The sequence below is a fragment of the Hemicordylus capensis genome, chromosome 5, assembly GCF_027244095.1.
Source record: "Hemicordylus capensis ecotype Gifberg chromosome 5, rHemCap1.1.pri, whole genome shotgun sequence".
Classification (NCBI taxonomy): domain Eukaryota; kingdom Metazoa; phylum Chordata; class Lepidosauria; order Squamata; family Cordylidae; genus Hemicordylus; species Hemicordylus capensis.
The window spans coordinates 91,040,733-91,061,122 of NC_069661.1; the positions used below are offsets into that span (position 1 = coordinate 91,040,733).

General features: G+C 42.3%; 1 long non-coding RNA gene across 8 annotated transcripts; it reads left to right on the top strand.

Moving 5' to 3' along the window:
- Positions 1-4,824: 4,824 nt before the first annotated feature.
- Positions 4,825-19,942, top strand: LOC128326838 (uncharacterized). Of its 8 annotated transcripts, none has more exons than XR_008308308.1 (6): positions 4,825-4,857; positions 9,393-9,681; positions 9,766-9,852; positions 10,815-10,927; positions 17,036-17,288; positions 19,802-19,942. It is a non-coding gene; the product is annotated as an uncharacterized LOC128326838 (long non-coding RNA). The 8 variants fall into 8 exon arrangements; XR_008308304.1 differs by lacking the exon at positions 4,825-4,857 and adding an exon at positions 4,870-4,986; XR_008308306.1 differs by lacking the exon at positions 4,825-4,857 and adding an exon at positions 5,051-5,388.
- The last annotated feature ends 448 nt before the right edge of the window (positions 19,943-20,390 follow it).

The following is a 20,390-nucleotide window of genomic DNA, read 5'->3' on the forward strand; positions in this document are numbered from 1 at the left end:
GTTACTTCCGGTAAAGGGGACTACGGGGCAGCAGGGAGGTACACTGCTGCCCCGATGGACTTTAAGAAAACAGAGCGCTGGCGGGGGGAGTGGAGGGAGTGGTAAGTGCACCCTCCCCCACCCTTAAAGATGCATCCCACGCCTTCGAACCACCCCCGCCTGGTTCTGTGCACATCCCTACTGAGGTTTACTCCTTTGTATGCCAGCATCTGACATCTTTAGTTTAGTCTCTAAATGCTAGCAATCCCACACTCAGATTGATATCATCTATCAATTTAAGGGTACCCACTGCTCCTTCATCAAAGTCAAGAAGATGATGAGTACATTCTTGTTGAACTCCACTTCAATTATCAATTTTCCAGTTTATTTCCGTAAAAGATGTTTACCCTATCTTACCAAAAGGTCAATACTGCTTAATTCCAACAATAACTTCCTCCAAAAACAACAACAAAACAGTATCACAACTGCAGTAATAAAATGTTTTCCAACTATCCACTGTAGTTTGATGTTGCTTCACCAATTACTGTTCTTAGAATGCCGTTTTTAAGCCATTCCGAACTTGACATCATATACATTCCAATTTCTTCAATTCAAATCATTAGAAAAGTGCTGGTAACATCATTCTTCACTTTCTTCTCTTCATAATCCATTAAGTACTAAAGACATGCATATCCTGGTGAATATGGTATATACTTTGGAAATGCCACCCACGTTAAATATGCCACATCTGTGTAAGAGGCAGCAGATGACAGGCACCTAAAGGAAATCACATATGACAACTTGAAAACCAGAAAGCAAACTCAGCTACAATAAAAACTTTATATATTTTCTTCATTTACAAGCAATGCAGTTCAATTTATTTCCATTACCATCAAGAAAATGAGCCATTCTCATCTTTTAAAAAAACATAACTTGCACATTGAAAAAATATTTGTGTGTTTAAAAAAAAAAAAATACTAGCTGGCAAATTGCAGAATGGTTTTTTCTCCCCAAAGGCCCTGATTGAGACACTGATTGCTGATGGATCGAAAAACCTTACCCTGAGACAGAAGGGCTTGTCGACTCATATCTATACTTTTATGAAGAGGTATCTCACAAAAAAGATAGGGTGGGGAACATTCCACATTTCAAATGCATAATTATTGACAATAAAAAATAGCTATTGAGAATAAATCAGTTGTCACTGACATAAGGATTCTTTTTTATTGCTTTGATTCATGCTTTTTGCTCCCTTCTAGAATGTCATGAACGAAATATTTAGGTCTCAATCACATGTAACAACTATGGTTCTGGATGGAAATGCAAATCTAAAAGCACATCCAGTCCATTCAACTGGGAGTGGGTAGATATCGCAATGCAGATGCACATGTTTTGTCTGCACATGTGGAAGCTGGATACCACACACAGATCTTACTTGCTGAATCAGGCTAGAAGACTGGAAACTATTTTCTGCTGTTAGGATTCCTTCATTAAGTGGTTAAGTCAGCCCTAACTTTGAGAAGTAGAATATAAACCCTACTTGCTTTACATTTGCAAAATGCTCAGAGACCTTTCTGTCAAAAGCCTCTTCCTTTTCTGGATCGGGAATTATTTTTGTAGTGACAGCAACACCTAGTGGAGAAAGAAGGAATTCTCAAAAGCAGACATTTATTTTCTGGGTTGTTTTTTTTACAGTGTAGAAAAGCACATCTATCAACTTTTATTGAAATTTATTAGAATGAATGAGCCAGCCATTAACTGTGGGAAGCAAACTCTTTATACTTTGGAGGGAATGTTCCCTTAACCTGTGTTGATTGTATAATGGCTACGTGGTGTAGTGGTTAGAGTGCTAGAGTGTAGCCAGCGTGATGTAGTGGTTAGAGTGCTGGACTAGGACTGGGGAGACCCGAGTTCAAATCCCCATTCAGCCATGAAACTAGCTGGGTGACTCAGGGCCAGTCACTTCTCTCTCAACCTAACCTACTTCACAGGGTTGTTGTGAAAGAGGAACGCAAGTATGTAGTACACCGCTCAGAGCAGGATATAAATGTAATAATAATAATAATAATACACGGCCAATGTTTGTGGGGAAGTAAGCTGCAGAATGAAGACAAACACTCCAACAATATGCAGGAGGAAGTGGGATACCCACTGTTGCTATTAAAACACAAAACAGAAAAGCAAGAAGGATAGAACTAGCTGTATAAACAAGACTGAGAATTCTACATCACCAGGATGAATGTCAAGGCCAAACTATTTGCAATGTTTAAAATGTTATTAGCCCTGATGGGGCCAGTTTTGCTGGTAGGGAGCTTTAATTCCAATTCCCCTCCACAATATTGAACCATGAAGGCTCCAGCCTGCAAAGGCGCTCTTACCCCTGGACTTCTGGGCCGGTCCAGGGCCTCCACAGCCCCTGGGAGCCCCCAAATCCTCTGTCCCGGGTGGTGTGATCGCTTGGCCGAACATGATGATGCTTAATTTGAAGGGGAGGGGGGCCTCCAAAGGCCTTTAGGTCCAGGCTCCAAAATTACCTAGGTGCACCTCTGCCAGTCTGGCTTACTAAAGAAAAATTTGGGGCCACAGGGAGCTTTTTACAAGGTATGATGATCCCTTGCATATGATCCCTTGCATATCTGAACCAGAAGGTGAGGTGAAAACCCAGCTTCTATTGACTAAAGTAGAATTAAGCTCAGTAGGGCTAATGACACTTTAAATCTCTCTCATGTTTTTCAGGCCTCAAATTACAGGGAAGTCAGAAAGGGCCCAGATACCTGATCAACTGGTTTGAGGCTAGTGGGCACAAGATTTAACTAAAAATGGGAATCGGGTAGTGAGGCTTATTAAATTTATTATTTTCAAATTATTAACAATAATTTATTATTTATAAATTATATAATTTATAATAATTTAATATTTAATTTAATAATTTAATATAATAATATTAAGTATAAATATTAAATATAAATATAAATATAAATATTATTATTATTATTATTATTTTTACATTTATATCCTGCTCTTCCTCCAAGGAGCCCAGAGCGGTATACTACATAGTTAAGTTTCTTTTTCACAACAACCCTATGAAGTAGGTTAGGCTGAGAGAGAAGTGACTGGCCCAGAGTCACCCAGCTAGTTTTATGGCTGAATGGGGATTTGAACTCGGGTCTCCCCGGTCCTAGTCCAGCACTCTAACCACTACACCACGCTGGCTCTAAATATTAAATAATAATATTAAATAATAATAATATTAAATAATAATATTTAATAATTTAATATAATAATTTATAATAAATTATTATAATAAAGATCCGGCACATCTTGTGGCAACTTGGAACCGGGCCTTCTCATTAAATAATAATATTTAATAATTTAATATAATAATTTATAATAAATTATTATAATAAAGATCCAGCATATCTTGTGGCAACTTGGAACCGGGCCTTCTCTGTAGCTGCTCCTGGCTTGTGGAATGCACTCCCGACAGATATCCCATACTTTGGACTCATTGTTGGCTTTCAAGAGAGCCTTAAAGACTTGTTTGGCCTGGTCTTCCAAGGTTTTAACATTGTTTTTAAGTATTTTAATTGGTTTTAAATGACTCTGAATTGTTTTAAAATTTGTTTTTACATTGTTTTGAGTAGCTTGTTTTAAATGGTGCTTTTGTTTTTTACTTGTTGTACACTGCCCAGAGCCATTGGATGGGGCGGTATAGAAATGTAATAGATAGATAGATAGATAGATAGATAGATAGATAGATAGATAGGTTTTCATTAATTTTAATTACCATTGCACTGCCCAGACAGAAAAAGCAAGTGAGCAAATGAGAAGGTGAGGTGGCCACTCCTTCCAAGAGCACATACTCCAATGCACTTGGCTAAGGGTTGCACATCGTACTTTCTCCGTTGCACGTGGTACTTTCCCTCTAGGCACTGCAGCAGCATTCCCTCTAACAGAATTCCAGAGGTTGTTGATTACAATTCCTAGCATCCCCAGCTGCAATGGCCTTTGGCTGGGAATTATGGGAGTTGTAGTCAACAACATCTGGGATTCCCTATTAGAGGGAACACTGCGCCTGCCACACTGAACTGCCAAATTGGACCTGCCAGGGAGAAAGGGCAAGTAGGTGGAGGGTGGCAGCTCTCTCTCTGGAGAGTATCATGGGCCCAGTGCTCCTCACTACTGCCCACTTGCTCACCTTCTCTCTCTTGGTAGCCTGGTGGGAAGGAATGGACTAATTGGAGCTCAGGAAGAGGGGAGGCCCAAACCATGCTGCCGAGGACACACACACACCCCGCAACCTAAACAGCCATGCCAGGAGAGGGCATCCTATTGAGCACACAGGGCCAATTTACTAATATTCAACAACGATAGCATGTATATTTTATTTATTTATTTATTTATTTATTTAACATATTATTATACTGCCCAAAACTTACGTCTCTGGGCGGTTTACAGCAAAATAAAAACAGAAAGTAAAAGATTAGTTAAAAGAAAAACAAAAAGTTTAAAACATTACAACAATTTAAAATTATTAAAACAATATTTTAAAACAGCATTAAAACCATTAAAACTATCTATATTATTTCTCCAAGTGCATGGCGACGTGGTAGGAAGGAGGTGATTGGCTGTTCTCCAAGACGGGCCATGCGTGGCGACGTGGTGGGAAGGAGGCGATTGGCTGAGTTTGCAAGCAGAAGCACCTGATTGGGCAGTGGGGATTCCATATGCAGCGTATGCAAGCAGAAGCACCTGATTGGGCAGTGGGGATTCCATATGCAGATAGGGAGAAGGAGCCTGTGAGAGCAGAAGCGCCATGGTGATTGGGCAGTGGGGATTCCCTATGCAGATAAGGAGGAGGGGCCTGTGATGGTTAAGGTCAGTTGGAATGCAGCTGTTACTGGTTGGAAGATGTTCTTGATATAAAAGGATAGCAGGCAGGGGTCTGCAAAAAGACAGGTCATGAGGGAGGAAAGAGCCCCTTCAGGAGAAGGAGAATGCCGTTGTGTAAATGAAAAAAATCTGTTAACTCAGGGAGGGAGGGAGAAAAAACATGAAGGGAGGGGGAAGAAAGAGTGGAGAAGAGCAAGTGGAGGAGAGAGAGAGAGAGAGAGAGAGAGAAGGGAGGGGGAAGAGAGACAGAAGGAAGGGCAAGGGATGGGCCTGAGCCCGTCAGCAGCCTGAGGGGGATGAGTGGCCATGGCGGCACTGGCAGCAAGGAAGGGTCCAGGCAACCACTGCTGCTGTTTGGGGTTACTGAGGCCATTGTAAGAGGGAGGCAGTCAGGGATGGGCCTGGGCCTGTCAGCGGCCTGAGGGGAACAAGCAGCCATGGTGGTGGCGGCAGCGAGGAACGGCCCGGTCAACCACTGCTGCTGCTCCTGAAGGGAGGAGCAGTAGCGGGGAGCAGGTGAGGATGGGGAGGTCTCTGGGGATAGGGGGCTGCAGTTTGGCCAATAGGCAGCAGCAGTGTTGCAGCCACGACCAAGAAGGGTGTGGAGGATGGAAGCAACGGGATGGCGGAGGAGCAGGAGTGCAGCTCAGGTGAGGGTGGGGAGATCTCTGAGGTGAGGGGAGCAATCAAGTACTAATGCGCAGATGCTCTAGAGCGTGCAAGAGTTCCAGCATTGAAGTGGAGAGAAATAATGGCAGCAGTCAGGATGCAGAGGTGGAGGGCCGGCAGGCGAAGCCCCTCCAGCCAGAAGAGGTGGGTGGACGGCGGGCAAAGCCCCGCCGGCCAGGAAGAGGAAGCGGTGGCGGGGAGAAATGATGGCGGCGGTGAGGAGATGGGCAGACGGCGGGCAAAGCCCTACCAGCCGGGAGGAGAAGGTGGGAGGCGGTGGTGGGATGGCCTGGCCTTGGCCCACCCAATGGGTAGAGCTGCGGGGTGGAGCAAGCGAGCGAAAGTTGGGGGGGAGAGCGAGCGGCGGGGGGGAGCAAGCGAGCAGCGGGGGGGAGCGAGCAAGAGAGCTGCGGGGGGGGAGAGCGAGCTGCAGGGGATGTCACAGGCTCAGTACACAACTGCACAGATGCTCTGTCCGGGGTCAGCTAGTATTAATTAAAAGCCTGGGTGACAGATGCATTTTTAAAAACTTTTTAAAAGCTGTCAGAGATGGGGAGGCTCTTATTTCACTAGGGAGAGCATTCAAAAGCCTTGGGGCAGCAATGAAGAAGGCCCATCCCTGAGTAGCCACCAGACGAGCTGGTGGCAAATGCAGACAGACCTCTCCAGATGATCTCAGTGGGCGGTGGGGTTCATGACGAAGATGTTCTCTTAAATACCCAGGCCCCAAGCTGTTTAGGGCTTTATAGGTTATAACCAACACCTTGTATTTTGCCCGGAAACATATCGGCAGCCAGTGTAGCGCCTTCAATATATGGTCTCTCCGAGATGACCCAGAGTGTAACCTGGCTGCTGCATTTTAGACCAACTGTAGTTTCCAGACCACATACAAGGGCAGTCCCACATAGAGTGCATTACAATCATGTCTGGAGGTTACCAGCAGATGTACATGATAAATCCATTCACGCTATCAACACCTTACAAGTAAGAAAGGAGGAGCAGCTGGAGGACATTAAAAGCACAGCCTAGATTACTTCAACATGCTTTGTTGAATTAAAAACAGAACCTGTGAGAAATGGGTAGGAATGGATAGGAATAAAATCTCAGATAAGAAACAAGCACATTCTTCTCCATGGGAAAAAATACAGAGGGGAAAAGTTCTTAAGATGGCGGAGAGGGGGGAACCTTTCTAGCCCATGATAAAACAGTAGTGGGGCAGGAAATTCCACAAATAATACCTGCTAACTTGGCAAAGAGGCACCTTTTAAGGTGGTAATTCTCTTTACTTAGCATGGGGAGAGTAACTGGCCCTATCCACCCCCAGCACAGTACCTCCAGTGAATGTTGCTGGTATCTTATGTTTCTTTTTAGATTGTGAGCCCTTTGGGGACAGGGATCCATCTTATTTATTATTTTTCTGTGTAAACCACCTTGAGCCATTTATGGAAGGACAGTATAGAAATAGAATAGATAGATCATTGGACCGTAATTTCTCAATACTCTGTTTTCATGGGTGCTGTTTTCTCATGGCCAGTAACATGATTTTCAAGTAGCCTGGTGCTGATAAATCATGTTCTTGTCCATCTTACAGGGTACTGAAAACTTCTGTCTTTTTCCATGACAAAACAGCATCCATGATAAGTCATGTTCTCGTCCATGAGAAAACAGTGACCACAGTGATGAAAAAGAACTGTCTAGTCCGTCTAGTTGGTTTTTTAAAAAAAGAAAGTAAGATAATCTCAAAAATAAGAAAGGATCACAAAGTAGATGAGCAAACAGTACCAGAAGAAAATCTCAGCCCTATCTGGAGATGCCAGGGAGGGAACTTGGAATTTGCTCTTCCCAGAGCAGCCCCATTCCCTAAGGCAGTGGTTCCCAAACTGGGAGTCTCCAGATGTTGCTGAACTACAACTCCCATCAGCCCCAGCTACAATTTATTGTGGATGGGGCTGATAGGAGCTGTGGTTCATCAACATCTGCAGGCTCACAATTTGGGAATCGCCCTAAGGAGAACATCTTATAGTGCTCACATACAGTGCTCCCATTTAAATGCAAACCAGGGCAGACCCTGCTTAGCAACAGGGACAGTTCATGCTTGCTGCTACCACAAGACTATCCCATTTCATGCTACAGCTCAAACTAACTTATTCCCTGCCTTTCCCAGTGCTTTTCTAAACTCTCTCAGCCTCTCTTTCTTCCCGAGCGCCCAGTTCACCCGCCTCCTACAATATGTAAGGGCAAAAGCTTCAACTTCTCTAAAATGCATGCGCTCAGGCTATTTAGCAGTCACGACAACGTAGTGAAGTGTGTCCCTTAGGAGCCACTGTACAATTGACTTGAGTTTGTCCATCAGCTTCCGTAGTAGGAAAGCAAATATGACGGGATATACTTGTAAATACAAAGCTGGTTCTTAGAGGGGTAAAGCTGAAAGGTGACTTTTCTTATCCTGCTTAAGTTACTCTGTTTTTGGAAAAAGAAAATCTATATATTTTGCTCAGGGTTGAGAATTCTTCGGAGCTTAAATCTTGGAGCCTGTTCTCAATGTTGGGTCTTAGAAATCATCATAGAAAGTCCCTCTGAGCTTGTACAGAGTTCCCCATAGCTGTTCAGAAACCTCAGCTAGCTTCCACACATCTGCGGTTAGGAGGATTCTGCTTGTGAGTTAGAAATGCGACTAGTGAGAGCCAGCGTAGTGTAGTAGTTAGAGTGCTGGACTAGGACCAGGGAGACCCGAGTTCAAATCCCCATTCAATCATGATACTAGCTGGGTGACTCTGGGCCAGTCACTTCTCTCTCAGCCTAACCTACTTCTCAGGGTTGTTGTGAGGAGAAACCTAAGTATGTAGTACACCGCTCTGGGCTCCTTTATATATATATATATATATATATATATATATATGAGGTTCTTTGAGGGGAAAGTAAGACCTGAATGCTCACAAGCAAGGCTTAAGTTCGTGGTTGCCCTCTGTTTTTTACTCCTAGCAACGGTTAGTTGGAAGTATGCTACTTCTGAACATGAGGGTTCCATTTAGCTGTCTCTGAATACTGCTTAGATAATTCATTGCCAAGTCTTGTGGGGTTTACCTGGATTTTTCAAGGTTTTACATAGGTAACTTATGAATTCAGCTGAAAGATCTTGGTTATCTGTCTCCTCCCACCACTCCAGTAAAGAGCTCCTAGCAATAGTGGCATGCACCTATTATTAAACAGTCTTGGTGCCTGAATGGAAATAATTGTGCATATTCCTTGAGCCTTTGGTATCTGTTGGGCTATTCAAGGGTGTGCTTCTTTCCCCATGATGTGTAAAGTCCTGGTAATCCCCCTACCTTTGGTCATATGTATCTGTGCACCCAGCCACCTTGAGATTGTTTTTGTTTGTTTGTTTGTTTTTACTGTTAAATTTATATACCGCCTTTCATTAAAAACAATCCCAAGGCGGTTTACAAAAGTTTTAAAAATATAATAAAAATGACAGTTAAAAGTATTAAGCTAAAAATATGAAAATAAATCTGATTTAAAATATATAATATACAAACACAAAAACTACATGGATAAAAATGAAAGGCGGTATACAAATTTAACAATAAATAAATAACAGTTTTAAAAACGTGTTCTCTACAGGCTGTACAGTCTTTTCTTTGCATCTGTGTTCTTTCCACCACTTCCTCATTTTGACTTGTTTTCATGTTAAATTTTTGTTTTGAGCATGTGGGAATCTGTGCTATCCTGTGTAGGAAATTTACAGATTTCCAGAGTGATATTCTGAAATGAATAGTAATAGTTACACAGTTTACAGCTGGTAGAAAATATGAATTCCCATTTAATAAGCTATGTTGTCCCTTCACATACAGATTCTGGAGCAATTGCAGAACATTATCCCTCCATATGCAATTTGAAAAATGATTCCAGGAAAACACTGCCAAAATATAACCTGGAAAAGGCCATTGTACCTTTCTCTAATGGACCTCCATATCTTTACTGGATTATCTGGATTCACAGGAAATCTTAAATTTCAAGAGATCACACAGGAAAAAGGTTTGGGAATTCCAGGTTAAGAAATTCAGATGAAAGAATCCTACAAGCAGGAATTTTCCATGGTCATGTCCCCTCTCTCTTCAATATTGCTGTGTTTAAGGATAGGTATGTGTAAATAATGAGCTGTATGAGGTGGTGGGCTGATATGAAAGCATACTCCATATATTTTTCTTGTGTCCCATTTTGTAGTAAGAAGAAAAACAAAGATAAGAAAAGGAACTGAGAAGATGCAGAAGATCAGCTTGATATTGTTAGTTAGCTGACTTTTTGGTGGAGGTACATTAAGAGCTTTAAAGTACTGGAAATTGGGCGGGGGAGTGGTTCTTAAGGTTGCAAATAAAGAATTGTTTTTTAAAAGAACAGAAGTTACTATCAGATACAAATATGCTGGTATAAAACGCTTATGTCAGCCTGCCTGCCTACTACATAAATAGTTCTGGCACAGCTATTAGTATGTTTGTATTTTTGAGTCGTGATGAGTGTTTTTATGCTCATCCCTCAAGTCTGAAAATTGGGTTGATCACTACTGAAGGGCACAGACATTTGTCTTTAAATTTTTTTAAAAAATATCCAGCAACAATGTGGGCACTAGCAACATAATAGCTGAACACCATTGGTTTTTCTCTTTTAGTCTTGTAGTCTATCTTCTTTGCTAGGAAACCTGTTTTACCACAGGCATTTGTTACACTGTGGATGGTACACAAATGACAGTATCAAAAGAAAATAAAAATATCTTTTTAAAAAGGGAATATTTATAAAATTAAGATTCCTTGTAATATTTACACATTACTAAGATAAGTACAAATACAATACTATCTTCTCTTTACTGGACAGCTTAATTAGATTCCGTCAATATCTTCCATCACAAATTAGCCTGCACAGACAAAAATGAAGTAGTTTATTGGTGTATTACCATGCATTGAGAGTCGAGTTTTGACTTGACAGTTTGACTATACCTATACTATGGGCTGCTTTTGAAATGGTGGGTGTTAACCCGTTCCAAACTGAAGACTATAAAAATATCTTTTCAACAGTTTAATGTGTTCTTACTGGGAGTCTGTAAAGATGCTTTTTAAGCAACTGTCATGTTTGGTTTTTCCCTTTAATTAAAAAAAAAGCTATGAAATAAAGCTGTTGCTTGATATCTCCCAAGCTTTCCTGATATGCAGTTACTGTCTCTATACCGTGAAAGGGGCCTCAAATGTGTTCCTGTTTGGTTTGGTTTCCTCTTATATTAGAAGGCTGGTGGACAGTGACAAATTTTGGTGAATCATTGCAATAAAGATGGGTCATGGAACTTATATCAATACTCTTGACAATGGCTTTCTTACTCTTGGAGCACTACATAAAGGTTGGTATCACTGAAGAAGTTTTCACTTAATCATTCTTTGAATGAGTACGTCTAATTTTTAGATGATGTTGTATTACCCTGTTGCACCACCTCTACTAAACCAGCCTTACAAATGTCCTAAAAAATTCTAAATCATGTGTTTTTATCAGCTTCCCCATGTGTAACTGTGTTTCTCAGTGCTGGGAGAGCGTTACAAGAGAAACAGAGTCCTCTCTTAAGAGCTCTGTGAGGAAAGCACTGGGAAAGGCTACACTTCCCAGCACTCTCTGTGTATGCCTTCCAAGAGGATGCAGGGGCTCAAAAAGGTTCCATTTCCCTTAAAGTACCCTTTCCCCACCCACCCCCACCCCGTGCTGGGCAAAGCCCAACACTGCATGTTGAGAACGTTCCTCTCTGCATGGTGCCAGGAGACTGCAGAGTATTCAGTTTTTGCTGAAGCTTCACAGAAACAGTTAGGGAGCCACACTAAGGGATGATGGGGGCTGCCACTGGCCCTCAGGCCTTACAATGAAGAACGCTGCTTTAGATAGTGATGCTAATTGTGTTGTTGAGATACCAGTTTTGTGATAATGTTCCTGGGAGATCTTTCAGACTGTACGTGGTTTACTTTGTGCTCCAGGAGCTAGGTGCAAAATGTATGTGCATGTGGTGTTACATTTCTCATCAAACCCATCCACTGCTATATAAGCGGCTTATTTTTTGATAATTGTTTGAAGGATTTATATCCCACCCACCCCCAAATAATCTTTAATATATGCACATACTAAGCATGTGGTGTGCAGTTCATTGCAGTAATATAGTACAGTAGGACTCCGTTATTCGCAGAACCACTACTCGCAGTTCCACGTATCCATGCGATGTCTAATAAACACCCGTTTCCAGTATCCGCAGATATGGAGGGGTTAAAACCCATGGTTACATAGTTCCTAGAGCGGTGGAAGTGACTGTGAAGGGCACTTCCGGCCACCATTTTGTCTAAAAGAGTCTAGGAGGAGCCATTTTATGGCTCATTTATCAACACACACAAAAGACTTTTTGGGGAGCATTTACTCATTTTGGAGGCATTCTGGGCACATGCAGGGGAGGGTGGAATTCCTGGACATATGCAGACGGCCATGGAGCATGCCACAGTAAATTTGTAGCCATTTTTTGCTGTGTTTTTTGCTGTTTTCCCTCCACCCTGGAGGGAAACCTCCCTTTTCCCATTGCTGTATTGCCTCATTAATCGCGGTTCCGTTCTTCATGGTAGTAGGCAAGGAACAGAACCCCCATGAGTAACAAGGTTCTCCTGTAATTCTAAAAAAACAACAAAACCATACATACACACATGAGCTCACCAGCCTTTAGTCCTCTGACTGATGCAGAGGCCAGAAGGTGCTTCTTCTTAGATGTACCATCCCCAGGCAGATGGGCTAGCAGAATTCTTTCTAACAGGGAGAGTGGAAGTAAGCTTGCTGCAGCTGCTCCCTACATGGCCAGTGGTTATGATCAGGCTCATTTTCTCTTTTCCCTGATGTTCTTCCTAGGACATAGAGGTGCAGCCCTCAGCTCGATGGCTGAGAGCATAGCCAAAGAATGTTTCCTTTTAGAACCACAATTGTATATAAAAATATACAGAACTAGTATTTTTAAGCCCGTTATGATAACGGGCGCTAGCTTTCTATCCCGTCTTTTCTGTCTCTCTCTCTCTTTCTGTCTCTTCCCCCCACCCTTGTCCCCTCTCTCTTTTTGTTTTTTGTTTTGTTGTTGTTCTCTGTTTTTGTTCTTCCTTATTTTGCTTTTACTTTTTTTGGGGGGGGGTGGATGAATAACGGCCAAAATGGCCCATGAGAAGGTGGCCGCCCCCTCCTATCGCCCTCCCGCGCACCCAGCTGCCGGAGCCCACCTTACCCGCTCCAGCCCGAAGGAGAAGAGAGGAACTCGGAAACAGAGCTATTCTCTGTGTTAAGCTGCTGCCTATACTGTCGCAATGGACGCAATAGGCGTCCTTTGCGTCCATAGCGGCAGTTTGAGCAGTGACTTAGCACAGAGAGGAGCTCTGCTCGTGAGCTCCTCTCTTTTCCCTCGGGCTGGAGCGGGTAAGGTGGTCTTCAACAGCTGGGAGGGCGATAGGCGGGGGCGGCAACCTTCTCATGGGCCATTTTGGCCCTTAATCTTTTTGGGGGGGAGCGGGGAAGGTGATTTTGGGCAGCTGGGAGGGCGGGTGAGCAGGCGGCGGCGACGGCTGTGAGCGGGCGGGGGCCTCGTTGGCGGCTTTGCCGCCACCTCGCCCAGCTTCCCTGTCCCCCGTCTCGGTCTTCCCCCGCCGCCATTGCCCTCGCCTTTTTCAGGGCGGCCGCTTCTGGTTGCCTCGGCCTCCTCTCGCCGTGCCGCAGCTCATGGCCGAGGCGGCGGCTCTGCCGCCGCCTCGGCCACTTTCCCCCGCCGCCACACACCGGCTAATGGCCGCCCGTGGCTGTGGGACACTGGTGTCTGCAGTCCTGTGTCCCTTGGGCTCTTCTGGGCCTGCGCTTCGCGCAGGCCCAGAACAGCCCAGGGAGGCAGGGACGCAGATCCCCAACGTTCCAAAGCCATGGCCACTCACTTAGCCTTTTATTATATAGGATAAGACTGGCAAGGTAAACTGTGGGAAAACTCTTAATGTTTCCAGTGTCTTTGATATGTTTTCTGGGCCTCATACATCAGTAATCATGAACAGGATTTTTCAGCCTTAAGTGCCTCATGTCTTTTTGTTACCTTCAGGTGAAGGCCTTAACCTTCCTGAACAATTTACTTTCGTCAATTTGTCTGATATGAGATAATTACTTTCCTGGGCTTTAACAGAATTATAAACTTGATGTTTTGAGGTTCCTATATATAATAGAGAGCCAGCATGGTGTAGTGGTTAGAGTGCTGGACTAGGACCAGGGAGACCTGAATTCAAATCCCCATTCAGCCATGATATTAGCTGGGTGACTCTAGGCCAGTCACGTCTCTCTGAGGCTAACCTACTTCACAGGGTTGTTGTGAGGAGAAACTTAAGAATGTAGTACACCGCTCTGGGCTCCTTGGAGGAAGAGCGGGATATAAAATGTAAATAATAATAAGAAGAATATTGAAGTTCATGATCTCTTTCCAGATTTGCTTTCTAAACATAGCTTTAGAAATAATATTCTGTCCCCATTATAAATGGGTGCATGATATATGGATACATTGTATTGAGATCCAAAGGAAGCTATGTGATCTATTTTCTTTTGCATGTCGTGTGTGTGTATAGATAGGTAGATAATCCATTTTTTAATGGGAAATAATGCTTTTGGGGAGGGACATAGCACAGTGGTAGAGCATATGGTTTGCAAACAGGAGGTCCCAGGGTGTGCACTGATGGTTGTGTGTGGTTCAGTCCAAATTCAGTTCAGATACAGACCAAACTGCACCAAAGTGAATCGATTGGCTCGGCTGGTCAGCTTGATGAACCAGCTTGAACCGGTTCACATTTTAACTGCTCAAATTGGCCTGGTTCACTGCGGTCCAGTTCATGAGTGAACCGGTTCTGCACATCTCTATTCCAGGGTCAGTTCCTGGTATCTCCGGGTAGGATTAGAAGACTCCTGTCTGAAGCCCTGGAGAGCTGCTGATGAACCAATGGTCTTTTAATGTTTGAAAATAAAGTGCATTCCTTAGAGTGTGCCTTTTATCAGGAGGCTGAATCCCCACAACTCCTGAGGCATATCTTTGTGAGCTAAATATTGTTAGGCAAGGCCCTGTATTCTCTGCAAGAAGAAGAAGAAAAAGATTAAAGTTCTCTGACAAGGTATCCTGAATTCTTTGACCAAGGTGGACAAGGGTCTAAAGCGAAAGCTTTGCCCCCAACTCTCAACTTTTGAGATTTCAGTAGGCATTGCTTACAAACATAATTGTGTAACCACACAGTCTAGAAAGTTGCTTGATGATTATTTAAAAAGCTGAGATTCTCAAGAAACTGGATTACGTGTCCACTACCACATTCTGGTACTTTTCTGTGCTTCTGCAAAATCACAGCATGTACACAACAGTCCCCACAAAGAATATTACTTGTCATTGAAAAGTATTTTTTAAGTGAAATTAAAGAATTTCTTTAAAACATGTACAGCTGCAACTGGTCATTTTCTCAACAGTTGGCAAATGGTGTCCAACAAACAATGGACATGATCCAGCCAAAATTAAGTTTGAATGATCTTTTAAAGTTCCATTAATATCAACAGAAGTGGCTGTTGCCATGCTTATCTTCCTTTTTATTGAAATTAGGGAGCCTTAAAAACTGCATAACTTTGACTGGATTATGTACCATGTTAATGAAAACTAACTGGAGCCCCTCCAACCTCATTTCTCAGCATCAGTCATGTTTATTATTTTATTATTATTCACATTGTATCTGTGTCTGTATTTTAATGTCACTTTTTAACAGCTTGGGTATATCAAAAATCAGAATATAAATAAAAGCATAGTGTCCTTCCATCTTAAAGGTTGCTTCCACTTAGGTCAGTGGTTTTTAAACTTTCTATCTTTGAGAAACCCTTTTCACATTTCTCCACCAAAGAACCCCTGTAAGCCTACCATGGACCTCAATGTGTGTTAGAAGATACTGGGCATGTTGTTAGGTGTATGGTCAATTGAGATATGAATATAATGAATATTTATATACCACTTTTCAACAAAAGTTCCCAAAGTGGTTTCCATAGACATAAATAAAATAACTAATTAAATAAAATGGCTCCCTGTCCCCAAAGGGCTCACAATCAAAAAATGAAACATATAATAGACACCAGCAACAGCCACTGGAGGGATGATTGCTTTATCTCTGAAAAAGGTACTTTAATTTACACAATGCCAATGATGGAACATGTACTGTGAGGCCATAACAAGATTTTCGGAGTGGCTGTTGTGTTGTGTTCAGATGGGTAGAACTAGTTCCATGGCTTTGAAAATAATCCCAACACTGTTTAAATGTTAAATGCTAATCTGCAACTGCAAGATTAATTCTAGATTCCATTTTCATATGCAATTTTTGTGATGCTCATAAAATAAGTTGCAGCTTTAAATTAAACATATATAATGGCATGCATATGTCAACTTTAATGAGATTTTGTTTCAACACCACTGAAGAATTATCTATTATAAAATTGCTAAACATTGCTTACTTAGGAACATAGACATTATAAATTTAGATCTCTTTTTTTTTTTCCCCTCCATGGAAAAATGGCTCTATTGGCAGCAAACAGCTGCTTTATCTGCTGCAACAAAGAAGGTGATATAGTAGCCAAAAGTAAAACTGCAGGAAATTAGGAAATTTTTAAGGTACTTTGCATGGTCTGTGTATGCAGCACTTGTATTTATCTGTATATTAAGGAACGATTCAGAAACACATAGCAAATCTCCATTTGAAATTTCTTCAGTATCTGTTGAAGCTGAATATTTATGTTACAATATTATCTAACTGGATGACTTGGATCGCTTGTTTTACCTGGTATTCTTCTTACCAGTCTTAGTTCCCTCCCTGATATGATTTCAGCTAAAACCTATTTTTACAAATAACAGATGAGAGAGAAACTGCTCTTGACCCACTTCAAACAGCAGGTGGAAACTGATGTGGTTGATTGCATTCACACACTGTATACTGCATTTCTTCAGTATCTTCTGCATTTCTTCTACATTTCTTCCCTGCATAGTCCAGGGAAATACCCACCAGGCTTTTAATCGAAGCTGGAGAACAATTTGGGGCTCCTTCTTCTTTGAGGTATTATGAATCTGGGCAGCTTCAGTAGTATCTCTACTTTCCCCCCAGTAGCCCTTGTAATATACAACCCTACCTTCACACATAGATTGCCCATTAGTGATAAGCAGTTTGCTAGTGTAATAGAAACATGATTATTTTTTCAGTCTGTGTGTACAATGTAATTACAAAGGCCTTAACCACAAACTTTTGTCAAAGCAGATCTTTTGTTTACTGATGTGATTGTTGCATTCTTATGCCCTGTGAAGTGAAAAGCAGAATTCTGAAAAACTTAATTATTGAGATGAACTTAGATATATTGTGTGCGAAGTTTTGGCATCAAGTTTAAATAAAGTTGTTCCCCCTTTTACATTTAGATCAGAACATGTACTGAAAGAGAAGCCAAGCAGAAAGATGACATTCCAGAAGAAGACAAATGAAATGTTAAGTCATGTGAAACCAACTATGTGTGTCTAGTAGCCTTCTTGATTAGCAGTAAAAGCCATTTTTATCAGAGTGCAAATAAATCTGTGTCCCTGACTGAAAATCTTAAAAGGCCTTGGGGTCCTGATGGCCACTTCTAAAGCTGAGCAGACTTCATTCCATATGCTGCTGGCACTCAATCGTCTGGTGAGTTTTGTTTAAAGAAGCAAATTTCTCTCACAGAACAAGGGAGTGAGCTCTTATAGTAGTCTTTCATCGGAAAACATTACATTACTTATCACTGGCATAGTCCATAAATGGAACTCAAAACTCCTGATGCGTACTACTGATTATCATCATGTTTCATTGAAATGCCCTGTTCAGACATTTCTTAAAAGATACTGTCCCACCCCAAGAGTGTACCAGCAATCCCCACCACAGCACTGATATACTGAGAAGCCTTCCCACCCCTCGCCTTTCAATAATGGAAACAAGCTACATCATAGTTACAATATTTGGCACCTCAGACAAATGCCGTAAGCATTGGAGAGTACAGGGCAGGTAAGGCTTTTCGATGCATCAGCACTGGGGCAGGGCTTCCTGGCATGGTCTCAGGGGCATAACTACCATTAGGCAAGGGGAGGCGGCTGCCTGGGGGCCCCCACGCCTCTAGGGGCCCCCCAGAGGCAAGTCACATGAGGCAAGTCACATGACTATATATTGTGAAGTGTGTGTGTGCATCAGCAAGGGGCCCATTTTAAAATTTTGTCTCTGGGCCCACTCCAGCCATGTTACGCCCCTGCATGGTCTCAAAACACTGTATATAAGTACAGCATCCCTTCTCTCTCTCCCCCATAATGTCTGAGCAGAGTTAAAGAGAGCGTGTCTGTATTATCTTTCCTGGAATAGATTTCAGAGTTTAAGACCGTAAACTCCGAGTAAGCAAAGGAGACGACAAAGCTCTGAGAAAAGCTAGGAAAGAAGGCACTTCTCGTGAGGCCCTGTTGGACAGCTACTCTTCACATTTAGATAGCATTTAGAGAGCATATCAATTGTCAATCAAAGGTACTGAGTACCAGTGCTAGCAATAACTAGGCTGAAGACTTCTAATCGCTTTTACAGTCATTTAGTTTGGGTAGGTCCCTTGTTCTCTTGCTACTCCTGCCAAAACTGTAAGTGAAATTTTGTGGGAAACTGCAACTGGTGCACTGCATATGAGAATACTGGACAATGACTTTGCCCTCTGCTATTTTTAAAAGCAAAAGGTGTCATCTCTTTCTGCACAAGCACAATGGAGCACATGGAGGAATCATCATAGGGCCTAGGGGAACCCTTCTCTCTCTCCCTCCCTCTCCCTCTCTCTCCATCCTCTGCATGCACAATGCTCCCAGAGCTTTCCCACTGGAGCCTGTGTTCCTGAGTGAAGACTGGAAAGAGAAATGGTGTGCTAGCCTCCCACTCTAGGTAGTGGCCGGCGCACTGCAGTGCATGAATGTTGAGGGAGGGAGTAGGGCTCCATTAGGCACTATGGCAATTGCACCATAATGACAGTTGGGCTGAATCACACCCAAAAAGCTTTGTAATACAGTCTGGTGATTGCACTATTATTATTTTTTTAAGGGGGGGGGACCCAGAAATTGAGAGCCTTTAAACACTGCTTACTAGTATATTATGTGGAACACCATCATGGACACTTGTTTAATCATCTCAGTTGTTTACTATGCTGAAAGTAAAGATATTCAAAAGAAAGGACAAATGTACAAATACAATACCATGAAAGCTGGTTTACAAGTGCATGGTAGCTGTTGCTTTCTCAGTGTTCAACTCTGAGGCCTGCTCTACACAGACGAATGAATGAAGCAGTAACTTTGCTTCAGGGCTGTACCTTTTCAGAATGTAGGTGTGAGACTGCATGATTGAATGCCCTCTTTTTTAAAAAAAAAATTGCTCTTCAAAAGCTAGATATTAGGAAGACTGGAAGTAACCTAGCCTTCTTCCTGACACAATAGTTTTCTCTGTGTAGTGATTCACTGAACTCTTCTAACCGGACTCTACCCAAACCCGTAGGAACTCTCATACAGTGATATATTCTCTCTACCATTGCAACCACACATTCTTTTGTACGCGGCCATATTTTATTGGGAAATTCTATTCACTGCTATATTGCTTTTGTAAATCATATGCTAAACATTCTCTAATAAAAGTCAATTTGTTCTCAACGGGGGAATGTTGAAACATGCAACCACTACCACCATTGGTATGAAATGGTACAGTTCAGGAACAGTTCTATCACCTATGGCTGTTTCATGTGTGCACATTGTCACTTAACCATGTTTATCTAAACTTAAATGAATGAGGAGCAAGCTCTGGCTCTTTAACACTAATTCTACTTGGTTGGTTTTAAGTAAAGTAAAAGTGTACCATCGGGTCGGTGTCGACTCCTGGCGACCACAGAGCCCTGTGGTTGTCTCTGATAGAATACAGGAGAGGTCTACCATTGCCTCCCCCTGCACAGTGTGAGATGATGCCTTTCAGCATCTTCCTATATCGCTGCTGCCCAATATAGGTGTTTCCCATAGTCTGGGAAACATACCAGTGGGGATTTGAACCGGCAACCTCTGGCTTGCTAGTCAAGTCATTTCCGCGCTGCACCATTAGGTGGCTTGGTTTGAAGTATATAGGCATTATTTTAATCCCCCTTTTCTTGTTTTGACTTATAGGAGATCAAAATTGGAAGCTGACAGATAGTGCAAACAGGCAAAACAATGGATGGCCTTTACTTTTCTCTTCCTTCACTGGTGGCTCTTCTGAGAGCAAATGCTTTGAATAAAACATTTTTGAATAAATTTTAATTACATAAAGGCTTTGTTCCTTCTTTTGGAAGTCAAAAGTTCATGTTTAAAATGGTGAATGTGTTACCTGTCAACATCCATGTTTTTATTAGAAGCCATATTGTTATCATTCCTGAATGTTTTCCCATATTGAAAATTGGTATGCAGGAGTTTTACTCTAAATTAATTTATGTGCATATTTGGGGAAAGCATGTAAACCCACCACGTGATGTGGCAGCAGAATTGCTTCTGCCTGGCTGAGCTTGTCTCCACACAATCCTTACCCCTCAAAATGGAGGAGGCATACATTCTGAGCAGGATTCCCTCCAATGCATGGAAATGAGGCAGAGCAGGTGTCCTTCACAGCCCCATTGTGCATGGATGCTGCATATTTTCCCTCCACGTATGCATAGCGCTTACAAACTGTAGTGATCAAAGCCGAGAGAAACCAGGAATTCAAAGTAAGATTACTCCTTAT